The 17,442-nt window shown below is 40.1% G+C and overlaps 1 pseudogene; it reads left to right on the top strand.

Moving 5' to 3' along the window:
• The first annotated feature begins 2,500 nt into the window (after nucleotides 1–2,500).
• On the top strand, nucleotides 2,501–3,971 carry LOC109565286 (ras-related GTP-binding protein C pseudogene; annotated as a pseudogene).
• Nucleotides 3,972–17,442: the final 13,471 nt, after the last annotated feature.

Here is a 17,442-nt window from a genome sequence, read left to right as displayed (position 1 = left end):
AAGTTGGTGGTAGAGCTCAGCCTGAAATCCAGGACCCCTGGTTTGTAGCCCGTGTTCTTTCCCCTGCACCTGCTCAGTTTGTTATTGTTTAGTCATTAAGCCATGTCCAACTCTTTGCAACCCCAAAGACTGCAGCATGCTAGGCTTCCTTGTTCTTCACCATATCCTGGAATTTGCTCAGACTCACGTTCATCGAGTCGGTGATGCCATCCAACCATCTCATCCTCTGTCGTCCCCTTCTCCTCCTGCCCTCAATCCTTCCCAGCATCAGGGTCTTTTCCAGTGAGTTGGCTCTTCGCATCAGGTGACCAAAGTATTGGAGCTTCAGCGTCAGCATCAGTCCTTCCAATGAATAATCAGGGTTGATTTCCTTTAGAATTGACTGGTTGGATCTCCTTGCAGTCCAAGGGACTCTCAAGAGTCTTCTTCAGCACCACAACTTGAAAGCATCGTTCAGCACTCAGTCTTCTTTATGGTCCAACTCTCACATTCATACATGACTACTGGAAAAACCATAGCTTTGCTATATGGACCTTTGTCGGCAAAGTGATGCCTCTGCTTTTTAATATGCTGTCTAGGTTTGTCATAGTGTTTTTTCCAAGGAGCAAACGTCTTTTAATTTCATGGCTGCAGTCACTGTCTTCAGTGATTTTGAGCCCAAGAAAATGAAATCTGCCACTGTTTCCACTTTTTCCCCATCTATTTGCCATGAAGTGATGGGACCGGATGCCATGATCTTAGTTTTCTGAATGCTGAGTTTTAAGTCAACTTTTTCACTCTCCTCTCACCCTCATCAAGAGGCTCTTTAGTTCCTCTTCACTTTCTGTCAATAGAAGTGGTACCATCTGCATATCTGAGGTTGTTGATATTTCTCCAGGCAATCTTGATTCCAGCATGTGATTCACCCAGTCCAGTGTTTCTCATGATGTACTCTGCATGTAAGTTAAATAAATAAGCAGGGTGACAATATACAGCCTTGATGTACTCCTTTCCCAATTTTGAACCGATCTGTTGTTCTATGTCTGGTTCGAACTGTTGTCTCTTGACCTGCATACAGGTTTCTCAGGAGACACGTGAGGAGGTCTGGTATTCTAATCTCTTTAAGAACTTTCCAATTTGTTGTGATCCACACAAAGGTTTTAGTGTAGTCAATGAGGCAGAAGTAGATGTTTTTCTGGAATTCCCTTGCTTTTTCTATGATCCAACAGATGTTCGCAATTTGATCTCTGTTCCTCTGCCTTTTCTAAATCCAGCTCAGTTTGTACTATGAATGTAAGGGCCAGAGTGAGGGCACTGAGGTCCCATAGGATCTTTCCTCAAGCAGAAGCATGTTACACATGCTGTCACACATGCTAAAAAAAAAGCCCAAAATTATACATGCACATGATTAAACAACCAACTAGTACAATAGACTTAGTATGAGCAGTCATTATCTGCCATCCCATTCCTCATCTACTCCCTTTTCCCCCTCTGTGCTGATTTGAGTACATTTTATTATTCTTTCTTCATGCTCATTAATTCTGTCTTCTCCTGTGTCCATTGTGAAAGCTATCCAATGAGCTATTAATGTCAGATATCAACGTTTTCCATTCTAGAACATCTGTATAATTTTCTTTGCATATTACATCTCTCTGAAAAAATTTTCATTAATTCTTTTCTATCTTAGGTTGTTATAATCACGTTAAAACATTGTCATCTATTCCAACATCTGGATCATTGATAAGTCTATATATATTGGCTTTTTCCCTCTTGATCATTGGTTACAATTTCCTGTTTCTTTGCCTGTCTCATAATTTTTAAAATTATGCTGAAAACTGTTTGTAAAGGAACCAGCAACTGAAGAATTTGTTTTTTCCTATCAAAAAATCTTTTCCCTTTCTAGTTCAATCAATAACTAAGCTGAAGATGCAAACTATTATTATAGGATGGGTAAACAGCAAGGTCCTACTTGTTGTATTGCCCAGGGAACTATATTCAATATCCTGTGATAAACCATAATGGAAAAGAATATGAAAAAGAATGTATCTATCTAACTGGATCACTTTGCTAAAAAGCAAAAATGAACACATTGTAAATCAATATACTTCAATAAAATAAAGAAAAGGAGGAGGAGGAACTAAGCTGTGATGAAGCTGGATGGCAGCTTTAGTTAAAATCAGAGCCCACCAGATTGCAAGTACTTCCTAGGGAGACATTCTCAGCTTTGGACTGACAGCCTGACAGGTCTGTCTTGTCCACCCCAAAGATGCAGGAGGTTATTTTTCCCTTTGGCAATTTTAAACTTCTCTTCAGTCTTCTCCCCACTGCTACGCCCACCAATGCTCCTTCCAAATTTAGCAAGTATCTTAAGGAGACTGGAAGGTTAAGAGTCAGGCCCTTTTTCTGGTTAGAAGTTTGTCTCCTAGATACCTAAGAGTAAGGGAAACTATGCTCCACCATTTAGAACCCCACTAGTCTCTTTAATCTTTAAAAAGCAGAGACAGGGGAGGCGGCGGCCTGGCCTGGCCTGGCCTGGCCTGTCAGGGAGCGGGCGGCGGCGGCTCCAGCACCATGTCCCTGCAGTACGGGGCGGAGGAGACGCCCCTCGCCGGCAGTTACGGCGCGCGGCGGATTCGTTCCCAAAGGATTTCGGCTACGGCGTGGAGGAGGAGGAAGAGGAGGCGGCAGCCGCGGGCGGCGGGGTTGGGGCGGGGGCCGGAGGAGGCTGTGGCCCGGGGGGCGCTGACAGCTCCAAGCCGAGGATTCTGCTCATGGGCCTCCGGCGCAGCGGCAAGTCCTCCATCCAGAAGGTGGTGTTTCATAAAATGTCACCCAATGAGATTCTCTTTTTGGAAAGTACCAACAAGATTTACAAAGATGACATTTCTAATAGCTCCTTTGTGAATTTCCAAATATGGGATTTTCCTGGGCAAATGGACTTTTTTGACCCAACTTTTGACTACGAGATGATCTTCAGGGGAACAGGAGCGTTGATATATGTCATTGATGCACAGGATGACTACATGGAGGCTTTAACAAGACTTCACATTACTGTTTCTAAAGCCTACAAAGTTAACCCAGACATGAATTTTGAGGTTTTTATTCACAAAGTTGATGGTCTGTCTGATGATCACAAAATAGAAACACAGAGGGACATTCATCAAAGGGCCAATGATGACCTTGCAGATGCTGGGCTAGAAAAACTCCACCTTAGCTTTTATTTGACTAGTATCTATGACCATTCAATATTTGAAGCCTTTAGTAAGGTGGTGCAGAAACTTATCCCACAGCTACCGACCTTGGAAAACCTATTAAATATCTTTATATCAAATTCAGGCATTGAAAAAGCTTTTCTCTTCGATGTTGTCAGCAAAATCTACATTGCAACAGACAGTTCTCCTGTGGATATGCAGTCATATGAACTTTGCTGTGACATGATTGATGTTGTAATTGATGTGTCTTGTATATATGGGCTAAAGGAAGATGGAAGTGGAAGTGCTTATGACAAAGAGTCCATGGCCATCATCAAGCTGAATAACACAACTGTCCTGTATTTAAAGGAGGTGACTAAATTTTTGGCACTGGTTTGCATCCTTAGGGAAGAAAGTTTTGAAAGAAGAGGTTTAATAGACTATAATTTCCATTGTTTCCGAAAAGCTATTCATGAGGTTTTTGAGGTGGGTGTGACTTCTCACAGGAGCTGTAGTCACCAGACCAGTGCCCCCAGCCTGAAAGCGTTGACACACAACGGCACGCCACGAAATGCCATCTAGCCTGGACACCAGCAATCGGGGCTCTGTGCCAGCTTATTCTTCACTCCAGGGTCAGGTGCCATGTGCTACAGGACATAGGAGTTGCCACTTGTGGGAACCTGGTGCCTGTCCCACTAGAGACAAGGGGTAGTTTCTCATTTGGATGCAAACACCTTCAGCCAGTGGTGTGCAACTGAAGCTACTATTTCTTTAAAAAAAAAAAAAAAGGCAAAAAAGAATTCCAGAGACCACAGAAGTGTGTGTCTTTCTCCTCTTGGGGGCCCTACTTTAAGTAGTTGGGACATCTTGGACCTGGAGATAACAGCCCTTAACCCGTCCTTACCAGGGGATGTCTCCATCAAATACCAGTTGAAAATAATAGAAAGAACTGAATTTTTATATGCTTCACTTAGATTTTCATTTGAGTAGTTTCTAAAAATCCTGCCTCGCTTAAGTTCTAACACCGCCTCTCAGATTTCAGTTTTGGACCTTGCACACCTCAGACCTTCTAAACGCATTTGCTTGCTAACTCGGAAGACACATGGTCTGACTGCAGCAAGAAAGGACATTCCTGTATTTGTTTCTGAAGAAATGAGAAAATTTTATGCTGCATTAAGTCGAGAGCAAGTCTCCAGCAGTGGCTGCTGCGTTCGTTCCCTCAGAAGTGTTGAGGAACAAACTTTGAGACAGAAGAAGATTTTTGCACCTGTGTTTTGGATACCAGATACCTGGGTTCCTTCCCTCACATTTGAGAAATGATTCTGATCACTGTTTTTTTTAAAAAAAGGGGGGGAATTAAAAAAGTTGTTTTCCCCACAATCTCTTCCTCCTCTTAGGAGAAAAACTCATCATGTCATTGAAATATTTAGCTCATTTTTCTTTAAACTTGATACCAGTCTCCACATACCTTTTTTCTCAGCTGGTGAGAGTCTTTTAAGAAGTGCTGTGTTGTTGACTCTGAATGACCCGGAGGCACTGGTGGACTGCCCTGGGGCTTGAAGAGCGTACGGCACCACAACGTGTCGGTGAGCATGCTTCGTCTCCAGTGTCCCGACACCAGGTGTCAACTGTGGTACTTTCTTCACCTAGGATATTGATTTATAATTGGTTGTTGTTTGTTGAAAGTTGATACCCTTTCCATTGACTTAAACTTATACGTTACTTTTACTCCACACACCCAGTTGTCATATATTCCAAAGCCACTGGACCACTTGAGTGCATAAGTGCCACTGTCCCATGAAGTGTGTGTATTCAGGTCTGTAAATCCAACTGTGTGACTTGAGTGCTTCCTGCAGGTGATTCTGACTGTTGAGTATTTACATGGACCATGGTGATATCCAAAAGAAAAATGCCTTTATATTTATAGGTTATTTCATTGAACTATATAAAATGGGTATTAATAAATGTATTTACTCCAAAAAAAACAAAAAACAAAAAAAAAGCAGAGACACTATTTTGCCAACAAAGATCCATATAGTCAAAGCTATGGTTTTTCCGGTAGTCATGTATGGATGTGAAAGTTGGACTATAAAGAAAGTTGAACGCCAAAGAATCAATGCTTTTGAACTATGTTGTTAGAGAAGACTCTTGACAGTCCCTTGGATTGCAAGGAGATCAAACCTATCAATCCTAAAGGAAATCAGTCCTGAATATTCATTGGAAGGACTGATGCTGAAGCTCCAATACTTTGGCCACCTGATCAAAGAACTGACTCATTGGAAAAGACCCTGATGCTGGGACAGATTGAAGGTGGGAGGAGAAGGGGACAACAGAGGATGAGATGGTTGGAAGGCATCACTGACTCGACGGACATAAGTTTGAGCAGGCTCTGGGAGTTGGTGATGGACAGGGAAGCTTGGCATCTGCAGTCCATGGGGTCACAAAGAGTCAGACACGACTGAGCAATAGAACTGAACTGATCTAGTTTCTTTAATCAGCAAATTCATTGGGGTGGGAGTTGGGGTAGGGGCAGAATGGCTGCTACACTTAAAATTTTAATAGACTTCTTAAGGAACAGTTTTAGTTTTGCAGAAAAATTGAATGGAAGGTACAGAGTTCCCACGAATCCCCCCCACCCCCTCACCACCACCAGTTTCCCCTATTATTAACAACTTGCTTTGGTGTGATATGTTCGTTATAACTAATGAGTCAGTATTGACAAATTATTATTAATTAACCCAGGTCTCCCACATTGCAGGCAGATTCTTTACCATCTGAGCCACCAGGGAAGCCCATTATTAACTGAAGTCTATAATTCACATTAGGGCTCAATCTTTGTGTTTTACTTTGTATGGGTTCTGACAAATGTATAATGAAATGTATCCATTACAATATCATACAAAATATTTTCACTGTTTTAAAAATCCCATGTTTCACATACTCATCTTTCTCTTCCTTCCTCCAAGCTCCTAGCAACCACTGGTCTTTTTACTATCTCCATAGTTTTGCCTTTCCCCCCAGAATGTCATACAGTATGGAGCCTTTTGTGATTGTCTTCTTTCACTAGACAATATGCATTTAAGTTTCCTTCATGTCTTTTCATGTCTTGAGAGCTCATTTCTTTTTCTTGCTGAATAATATTTCATTGTCTGCATGTTCCATGGTTTATCTATTTCTGTATTGAATGACCTCTTGATTGCTTGTAGGTTTTGGCAATTATGAATAAAGCTGCTGTAAACATCTGTGTGCAGGTTTTTGTATGAATGTAAGTTTTCAAATTATGGTAACATACATTAACATTTGGAAAAATACCAAAGAACATGACTGCTGGATTGTATGGTATGATTATGTTTAGTTTTTTTCCTTTTTTAAATTTTACAATATTGTATTGGTTTTGCCAAATATTGAAATGAATCCGCCACAGGTACACATGTGTTCCCCATCCTGAACCCTCCTCCCTCCTCCCTCCCCATACCATCCCTCTGGGTCGTCCCAGTGCACCAGCCCCAAGCATCCAGTATCGTGCATCGAACCTGGACTGGCGACTTGTTTCATACATGGTATTATACACGTTTCAATGTCATTCTCCCAAATCTTCCCACCCTCTCCCTCTCCCACAGAGTCCATAAGACTGTTCTATACATCAGTGTCTCTTTTGCTGTCTCGTATACAGGGTTATTGTTACCATCTTTCTAAATTCCATATATATGCATTAGTATACTGTATTGATGTTTTTCTTTCTGGTTTACTTCACTCTGTATAATAGGCTCCAGTTTCATCCACCTCATTAGAACTGATTCAAATGTATGTTTAGTTTGTAAGAAACTGCCAAGCTGTCTTCCCAAAGCAGCTGTACTAGTTTTCATTCACAATAAGCATGATATTTTTTCTTGGTCTGAAGTCTGTTTTGTCTGAATTTCATATAACTATTCCAACTTTCTTTTGACTAGTGTTAGCATGGTATATTTTTCTCCATTCCTTTACTTTTAATCTATCTGTATCTTAATGTTTTATGTAGACTCCTGTTTTCTATTCATTGTCCCTGTTATTTTCTTCCAACATTTTCTTCCTTCTCTGGTCTTAACTGAGCATATTATATTGTATTCTTCTTCTTCTCCCCACTTAGCATATCAACTATACTTTTGAAAAAAATTAGAATTTTTGTTTCCCTTGAGTTTGCAATATACATTTACATTCAATCTAAGTTTTCTTTCAAGTTAACACTATACCAGTTCATGGATAGTGCAAGTAAATATCTTATAATACAGTGTTCCCGATTGCTCTCTCCATCTTTTATAACATTGCAGTCATTCACTTCACTTATCCATAATCTATAATCACTATTACTATTTGGAACAAAATGTTAGATCAATTAAAAATAAGAAAACTCAAATATTTTAATTTACCTTTATTTCTTCTCTTCCTTTCTTTTTGCAGATCTAAGTTTTTAAAATATTTATATTTATTTATTTATTTGGCTGTGCCAGGTCTTAGTTGCAGCATTGAACTCAGTTGAACTCTTAGTTATGGCATCTGGGTTCTAGTTCCCTGACCAGGGATCGAACCTGGCCTCCTGCATTAGGAGCATGGAGTCTTAGCCACTGGACCTCCAGGGAAATCCCAGATATGAGTTTTTGACCTGTATACATTTGCTTCTCTTTGAAAAATTTGTTTTTCACATTTCCTGCAAGGCAGATCTCCTGGCAACAGTTTCCCACAATTTTATTAATTACTTTTGGCTGTGCTGGGTCTTCATTGCTGCGGCTTCTCTTGTTGTGGAGCACAGGCTTCAGCAGTTGTAGCACATGGGCTCAGTAGTTGCTGCTCCCAGGCTTTAGAGCACAGGCTCAATATTGTGGTGCACCTGGTTAGTTGCTCCACAGCATATGGGATTTTCCCAACCAGGGATCGAAGCTGTGTCTCCTGCATTGGCAGGCAGATTCTTTACCACTGAGCCTCCAGGGAAGCCCTCTCTCTTTTTTTCCTGAGAAAGTCTTTTTTTCCCCTTCACTTTTCAATGATAATTTTCTGGATACAGAATTCTAGGTTGGTGGTTTTTCTAGGTTAATTCTTTCAATACTTTAAATATTTTACATCACTCTCTTCTTGCCCACATGGTATCTGAAGAGAATTTTGATGTAATTTTTTATCCTGGTTCCTCTATTGGTAATGTGTTTTCCCCCTTTGGATTTTCAACTTTTCTCTTTGCCTTTGATTTCTGTAGTTTGAATATACTATACATTGACGTAAGTTTTTTTAGTTTTTTTTTAAAGTATTTATCATACTTGGTGTTTTCTAGGCTTCCTATATCTGTGATTTGTTGTCTGAAATTAATTCTGAAAATTCTCAGTCATTGTTACTTCCAATATTTCTTCTTTCTTCTTCTGGTATTCCAATTACACATGCTACACCTTTTGAAACTGCTTCATCATTCTCGGATATTCTGTTCCATTACTTTTTCTCCTTGCTTTTCAGTTTTGGAAATTTCTACTAACATATCTTTAAGCTCTGGATTCTTTCCTGGGCTAGTACAGTTTATTGATAAGTTCAAAAGCATTCTTCGCTTCTGTCACAGATTTTTTGATTCCAAGCATTTCCACTTGATTCTTTCTTAGTTTCTACTTTTCTGCTTATATTGCATATCTGTTCTTGCATGTTGTACCCTTTTTTCCATTGGAATCCTTAGCATATGAATCAAATTAAAAAATTTTTTTTCAACCTAGTAATTTCAACCTCTCTCATATCCAAGTTTTATTCTGATGCTTGCTCTGTCTCTTCAAAATGTGTTTCTTGTCTTTGAGTATGATTTGTAATTTTTTGTTGAAGGTCAGTGTAAGGTACTGGGTAAAAATGAATTGAAGTAAATAGGCTTTTATGTGAGGCTTTATGTTTATCTAGCTATGGGTTAGGCTGTATGGCGCAGTGGTAAAAAATCTGCCTGCTAATGCAGGAGAAGCAAAAGACTCATGTTTGATCCCTGGGTGGGGAAGAGCGCCTGGAGAAGGAAATGGCAACCCACTTCAGTATTCTTGCCTGGGAAATCCCATGGACAGAGGAGCCTGGCGGGCTACAGTCCATGGGGTCACAAAGAGTCAGACACAACTGAGCACACACACACACACACAGACGTAGATGTCAGAGGATAAAATTCCCTCTGGAGTCTTGGCTTTGGCTCCCCTGTTGCCTTTGGGTTTCCTTAGAGCCTTCTTACATTACCTCTGAGACCCACTTCTTTTAGTTGTATCCCCCATCATTAAACAGGATTTCTATTGACGTGGTTGTACAGTGTGGAAAGAGGGGAATGTTCTATAGTACTGTGATTAAGTGTCATCCTCTTAATGAGCTTGTGATCCTGGATTGTGATCTTCACAAGTGCTTTTCAGTTGCTTTTTTCTCTGTTAGGAGAGACAAAGGCCAGAGGGCGGTGGTTTGGGTATTTTTCTTCACCCAGATAGTAGCTTAGAGGAGGCTGTAGTTAGGTATTTCCCCTCCCCCAAGTCAGTCGAGCTCTGGTAAACCACTTTCTCTGGAGGGCACGCCTTCTTAAGACAAACAGAGTGCTCTCAGCATACTTCAAAATGGCCATTTTCATTGCTTCTCGTCTTTTCGACCAGTATCAAGTGCAAAATGGTCATTTTCCCTCTGCCTGCCAGAAGCACGAGGGGATTTTTTTTTTCTCTGAGGACTTGGTAAGGTTTCTGGAGATAAACCTCAGAAAACTGGTGGGGTAGCGTTGAAGGGGCAGGTGGGTGGTAATTCTCAAACTGTTTTTACTTAGCCTCTAGCAAATCAATTACAGTTTAGCTTTTCCTGCCCTGGTGTTAATTCCTTAGAGATACTGCTCCTATACATTATGATTCTCTGTATCTGCCTGTCACTTTAATTTTGTGGGCAGAGGTTGTGATCTCGAAACTCTGCTGGATCTGAGAATAGTTGTTGATTTTCAGTTTGTTCACATTTTTTTTCTTGAGGTCAGCAACGATGACTTTCAAACTCCTTACGTGCCAAGTTGAAAACTAATGATGTTTTTTGAAGATTGAAAGTTGTTTTGAAAAAGTCCAATTTATTAATTTTTTTCCTTTACAGTGTGTGTTTTTTTGTGTGTGTGTTATGTTTAAGAATCTCTGCCAAACTCAAGGTCACTAAAATTTTCTCCAAGAAATTTTGTAGTTTTAGCGATTATCTATGGGCTTCCCTGGTGGCTCAGATAATAAAGAATCCTGCCTGCATTGCCAGGGGATCCTGGCTCGACCCCTGGTTGGGAAGATCTCCTGAAGAAGTTCTGCACTCCATTTTGGGTTATTTTTTGTAAGTGGTAGTGAGGTAAAGCAAGAGATTTAATTTTTTGCATATCCAATTGTTGAAAATATTTCTTGCAAAGATTTATTTCTTGTAAAGATTACTCTTCTTCATTGAATTGCCTTGCCAAAAATCCTATGTGTGAATCTATTTTGCTCCATTGATCTAATTGTCCCTCTTTATGCCAATACCACAGTTTTGATTACTATGGCTTTACAATAAGCCTTTAAATGATGTAATTACTGTAAAGCAAAATTAATTAAACATTATTTTTCAAAGTATTTTGGCTTTTCATTTCCATATAGGTTTTAGAATTGGCTTGTCATATTTTATGAAAAAGCCTGCTAGTATTTTTATTGGTATTGCAATAAATTTATAGATCAATTTTGGAGAGAACTGATATCTAATTTCTCCATAATACATTTATTAAATTTCTATAATATCAACAGGCACTGTGCTAAGCGTTTTACACTTATTCTTTTTTAAACTGCAGTATAATTGCTTTACAATGTTGTGTTAATTTCTGCTGTACAATGAAGTTAATAAGCTATATATATGTATACATATATCCTCTCCCTCTTAGACCTCCCTCCCACCCTCATATCCCACCTATCTAGGTCATCACAGAACACCGAGTGAGCTCCCTGTACTATACAGCAGGCTCCCACTAGTCATCTATTTTATATGTGGTAGTGTTTATATGTCAATCCTAATCTCCAATTCATCCCACCCTCCCCTCCCACCCGTGTCCACATGTCCCTTCTCTATGTCTGCATCTCTATTCTTGCCTTGCAAACAGGTTCATTTGTACCATTTTTCTAGATACCACTGCTGCTGATGTTGCTAAGTTGCTTCAGTTGTGCCCAACTCTGTGCGACCCCATAGACAGCAGCCCAACAGGCTCCCCCGTCCCTAGGATTTTCCAGGCAAAAGTACTGGAGTGGGGTGCCATCGCCTTCTCCGTCTAAATACCACATATATATGTTAATATACAATATATGTTTTTCTCTTTATGACTTACTTCACTCTATATAACACATTCTAGGTCCATCTGCTGCTGCTGCTGCTGCTGCTGAGTCACTTCAGTCGTGTCCAACTCTGTGCGACTCCATAGACGGCAGCCCACCAGGATGCCCTGTCCCTGGGATTCTCCAGGCAAGAACACTGGAGTGGGTTGCCATTTCCTTCTCCAATGCATGAAAGTGAAAAGTGAAAATGGAGTCGCTCAGTCATGTCCGGCCCTCAGCGACCACATGGACTGCAGCCTTCCAGGCTCCTCCATCCATGGGATTTTCCAGGCAAGAGTACTGGAGTGGGGTGCCATTGCCTTCTCCGCTAGGTCCATCTACATCTCTACAAATGATGCAATTTCATTCCTCTATATGGCTGAGTAATATTCAATTACACACATATATATGTGTGCATATATGTATACATATATATACGTATCTATCACATTTTCTTTATCTATTCATCTGTTGACGGACATTTAGGTTGTTTTCATGTCCTGGCTATTGTAAATAGTGCTGCGATGAGAATTACGGTATCTGCGTCTTTTTAAATTGGAGGATAATTGCTTTACAATGTTGTGTTGGTTTCTGTTGTATAACAGCATAAATCAGTCGTGTGTGTGCATGTGTGCTAAGTCACTTCAGTTGTGTGCAACTCTGTGGGACCCTACGGACTGCAGCCTGCCAGGCTTCTCTGTCCTTGGGATTCTCCAGGCAAGAATATTGGAGTGGGCTGCCATACCCTCCTCCAGGGGATCTTCCTGACCTAGGGATCAAACCTGCATTTCTTATGTCTCCTACATTGGCAGGTGGATTCTTCACCACTAGCACCACCTGGGAAGCCCATGAATCAGCCATGAGTATACATATATCCCCTCCCTTTTGAGCCCCCCTTCCAAGCCTACCCCCACCCCACCCTTCTAGGTCATCACAGGCTGGTCTCCTTGTTATACAGGAACTGCCCACTAGCTAGCTATTTTACATATGGTTATGTATGTATTTCAATGATACTCTCTTAATTGTGTCACCCTCTTCTTCCCCTGCTATGTCTACAAGTCCGTTCTGTGTCTCTATTCCTGCCCTGAAAATAGATTCATCAGTACCATTTTTCTAAAACCCATATATGAGTTAATATATGATATTTGTTTTTCTCTTTCTGACTTGCTTCACTCTGTATAATAGGCTCTAGGTTCACCTACCTCAGTTCAACTAACTCAAATTCATACCTTTTTACAGTTGAGCAATATTCCATTGTGTATATGCACCACAACTCCTTTATCCATTCATCTGTTGATGGACATCTAGGTTGCTCTCATGTCCTGGCTACTGTAAATAGTGCTGCAGTGAGTATTGTGGTACATGTGTCTTTTTGTAATTTATTTATTTTCGGCAGTGCTGGGTCTTTGTTAATTTGTGCAGGTTTTCTCTAGTTGAGGCAAATGGGGGCTGCTGTGTTGTGGTTCATGGGCTTCTCACTGTGGTGGCTTTTCTTGTTGTGGAACACAGATTCTAGGCATGCAGGCTTCAGTAGTTGCAGCACGTGAGCTCAGCAGTTGTCACCTGTGGGTTCTGGTGCATGGGCTCAGTTGTTCCACAGCATGTGGAATCGTCCCCGACCAGTGACTGAGCCCATGTGCCCTGCATTGGCAGGTGAATTCTTATCCACTATGCCACCAGGGAAGTCCCATGGGATACATGAGTCCTTTTTGTATTATGGTTTTCTCAGGGTATATGCCCAGTAATGGGATTTCCATGTCAAAGGTAATTTTATTCCTTGTTTTTAATGGAGTCTCCATACTGTTCTCCATGGTGGTTGTATCATTTACATTCCCACTAACAGTGCAAGAGGGTTCCCTTTTCTCCACATCTTCTCCAGTCTTTACTGTTTGTAGATTTTTAAAATATTTATTTATTCTTGATTGGTTTGTAGATTTTTTGATGATGGCCATTTTGATCTGTGTGATGTAATACCTCATTGTAGTTTTGATTTGTATTTCTCTAATAATGAGTGATATTGAACATCTTTTCATGTCTTTGTTGGCCATCTGTGTGTCTTCTTTGGAGAAACGTCTGTTAGCTCCTCCACCCATTTTTTGATTTGGTTGTTTTTCTGATATTGAGCTTCATGAGCTGCTCATATATTTTAGAGATAATCCTTTGTCACTTGCTTCATTTGCAATTCTTTTCTCCCATTCTGAGAGTTGTTTTCTCATCTTGCTTATAGTTTCCTTTGCTGTGCAAACTTTTCAAGTTTAATTAGGTCCCATTTGTTTGTTTTTATTTCCATTACTCTAGGAGGTAGGTCAAAGAGGATCTAACTATGATTTACATCAAGAGTGTTCTGCCTATGTTTTGTTGTAAGAGTTTTATAGTTTCTGGCCTTAAATTTAGGTATTTAATCTATTTTATGTTTGTGTATGATGTTAGGAAGTGTTCTATTTTTATTCTTTTACATGAGCTGGCCAGTTTTTCTAGCACCACTTATTGAAGAGGCTGTCTTTTCTCTACTCTCTTCTCTGTCAAAGATAAAGTGCCCATAGACGTGTAGGTTTTTCTCTGGGCTTTCTATCTTGTCCCATGGAACTATATTTCTGTTTTAGTGCCAGTACCATGCTGTCTTGGTGACTACAGCTTTGTACTGTAGTCTGAGGTCAGAACTGTAGATTCCTCCAGCTCCATTTTTCTTTCTCAAGATTGCTTTGGCTATTTGGGATCTTTCTGATTCCATACAAATTGTAAAATTTTTTGTTCTAGTTCTGTGGAAAATACCATTGGTAATTTGATAGGGATTTCATTGATACTGTAGATTACTTTGGGTAGTATAGTAATTCTCACAATACTGATTCTTACAATCCAAGAACATGATATATTCTTTCCGTTTACATCCTCTTTGATTTCTTTCATCAGTGTCTTAGTTTTCTGCATATAGGTCTTTTGTCTCCTTAGATACATTTATTCCTAGGTATTTTATTCTTTTTCTTGCAATAGTGAGTGGGATTGACTTTTAAACTTCTTTCTGATTTTTCATTGTTAGTGTTTAGGATTGCAAGGGATTTCCGTGTATTAATTTTCTATACTGCAACTTCACTAAATTCATTGATTAGGTCTAGTAATTTTTCTGATGGTATCTTAAGGTAGTATCATGTTCGCAAACAAAGAGTTTTTCTTCTTCTTTTCCAATCTGAATTTTTATTTCTTTTTCTTCTCTGATTGCCATGGCTAGGACTTCCAAAGCTAGGTTGAATTACAGTTTCAAGAGTGATCATCCTTGTCTTGTTCCTGATCTTAGAGGAAATGCTTTCAGTTTTTCACCATGAGAATAATGTTTACTATGGGTTTGTCACATATGGCCTTTATTATGTTGAAGTAGTTTCCTTCTACACCCGTTTTCTAGTTTACCATAAATGTGTGCTGAATTTTGTTGAAAGCTTTTTCTGTATGTTGAGACTATAATATAGTTTTATCTTTCAATTTGTTAATATGGTGTTACACATTATTGTGTATATTGAAGAATCTTTGCATCCATGGGATAAACCCCTCTTGATCATGGCATACAATTCTTTTAATGTGTTGTTGGATTCTATTTGCTAGTATTTTGTTGAAAATTTTTGCATTTATATTCATCAGTGATATTGGCCTGTAATTGCCTTTTTTTTCCCCCTGGTCTTTGGCCTCATAGAATGAGTTTGGGAGTGTTCCTCCCTTTGCAATTTTTTGGAAGAGTTTGAGAAGGATCAGTTCAGTTCAGTTCAGTCGCTCAGTCGTGTCTGACTCTTTGCCACCCCATGAATTGCAGCACGCCAGGCCTCCCTGTCCATCACCAACTCCCAGAGTTCACTCAGACTCATGTCCATTTGTTGTAAGGCTGATTTGGTGGTGCTGAATTCTCTTAGGTTTGCTTGTCTGTAAAGCTTTTCTTGATCCAATCTGAATGAGATCCTTGCTGGGTAAAGTAACCTTGGTTGTAGGTTTTCCCCTTTTATCACTTTAAATATATCCTGCCACTCCCTTCTGGTCTGGAGATTTTCTGCTGAAAAAGCAGCTGACAGTCTTATGGAGATTCCTTTTTATGTTATTTTTTTGCTTTTCTCTTGTTGCTTTTAATATTTTTTCTTTGTATTTAGCTTTTGTTAGTTTGATTAAATGTGTCTTGGTGTGTTTCTCCTAGGGTTTATCCTGGTTGGGACTCTAACAAACCTACCAAATACACAGAGATAAAAATGCAAATTAGACAAAATGAGACAACAGAGGAATATATTCCAAATGAAGGCACAGGATAAAATACAAGAACTAAGCGAAGTGGAGATAGGGAACTTACCTGGGAAAGGAAAGCAACATCCAGGTCCAGGAAGCAGAGTCCCAAACCAGATCAACCCAAAGAAGACTACACAGAAACACATTGCCATTAAAATGGGAAAAGTTAAAGACAAAGAGAGAATAGTAAAAGCAGCAAGGGAAAAAGCAGTTAAATTACAAGGGAGCTCCCAAAGGCTGTCAGCAGAAACCCTGCAGGCCAGAAGGAAGTGGCATGATATGGTTAAAGTGATGAAGGGAAAAAATACAACTAATACTGGCAAGGCTTTTATTCAGATCTGGTGGAGACATCAAAAGCTTTACAGACAAGCAAAAGCTAAGACAGTTCATCACCACCAGACCAACTTTACAAAAAGTGTTAAAGGTACTTCTCTAAGTGAAAAAGAAAAGGCTTGTCTTTCATGATTTCACAATTCATGAAAATTATGAAAAGAAAAAGCTCATTGGTAAATGCAAATATATGTAAATGGAGCAAATTAACCTAATTGTATTGCTGATCCTGCTCACAGTGCCAACTGTCTCACTGTTCACACTGCGCACACTGTTCATTAAACCCAGGGTAGGCAAGGTGTGAACTAAGAGGCTGGAAGAAGACATAAAGAGCCATAGGAACTACAAACACGTTTATTCTCTCCTGGCTGGCACAGAAGGCATACCGGGATTCTGTCCTCTCGTGGGTGACCCCGTGGACACAGCTGTAATGTAGGAGTAAATGACACCACTTTCCAGGTGGAGCTCCTGTCCCTACAGCACAAAGCAGCTTATGACCAGGCGAGCACCTCATAGCATGCGTGTGCAGTGTTGTAAGTCATCTCAGCTGCTACACAGTCATTATTTACAAAACATGGGGCGACAGAGCCTGAACATGCCATCTTGGCATTTGCTCTCTCCCTCAACACACGTAGAGCTAAAAGGTTAAAGACAAAAGGAGTAAAAGCATCTATATCCATAAGTAGGGAATCACAAACAAAACATGATGCAAAAACAGTAAACATGGTAAGGAGTAAAAATGCAGGGTTGTTAAAAATGCATGTGAACTTAAAAGATCAGCAACTTAAAACAACCACATACGGTGTAGAGATTGCTATATAGAAACCTCACAGTAATCATAAAGCAAAAATTTGTAATAGACAAAGATACAGGAAGAAAGGAATTTGAACATAATACTAAAGATAGACATCAAATCACAAAGGAAGAGAACAAAAGAACAAAAAAGAAAAAAAAAAAAAAGCCCAAACCTCAAAACAATTTACAGAATGCTACATGTACATCAGTGCAGTTCAGTTCAGTTGCTCAGTCGTGTCCGACTCTTTGCAACCCCATGAATCGCAGCATGTCTGGCCTCCCTGTCCATCACCAACTCCTGGAGTTCACTCAGACTCACGTCCATCGAGTCAGTGATGCCATCCAGCCATCTCATCCTCTGTCGTCCCCTTCTCCTCTTGCCCCCAATCCCTCCCAGCATCAGAGTCTTTTCCAATGAGTCAACTCTTCACATGAGGTGGCCAAAGTACTAGAGTTTCAGCTTCAGCATCATTCCCTCCAAAGAAATCCCAGGGCTGATCTCCTTCAGAATGGACTGGTTGGATCTCCTTGCAGTCCAAGGGACTCTCAAGAGTCTTCTCCAACACCACAGTTCAAAAGCATCA

The sequence above is a fragment of the Bos indicus genome, chromosome 2 (assembly GCF_029378745.1).
Source record: "Bos indicus isolate NIAB-ARS_2022 breed Sahiwal x Tharparkar chromosome 2, NIAB-ARS_B.indTharparkar_mat_pri_1.0, whole genome shotgun sequence".
Classification (NCBI taxonomy): Eukaryota; Metazoa; Chordata; class Mammalia; order Artiodactyla; family Bovidae; genus Bos; species Bos indicus.
The sequence above is the reverse complement of the archived record's forward strand: the minus strand, read 5'-3'. Positions and strand labels throughout refer to the sequence as shown.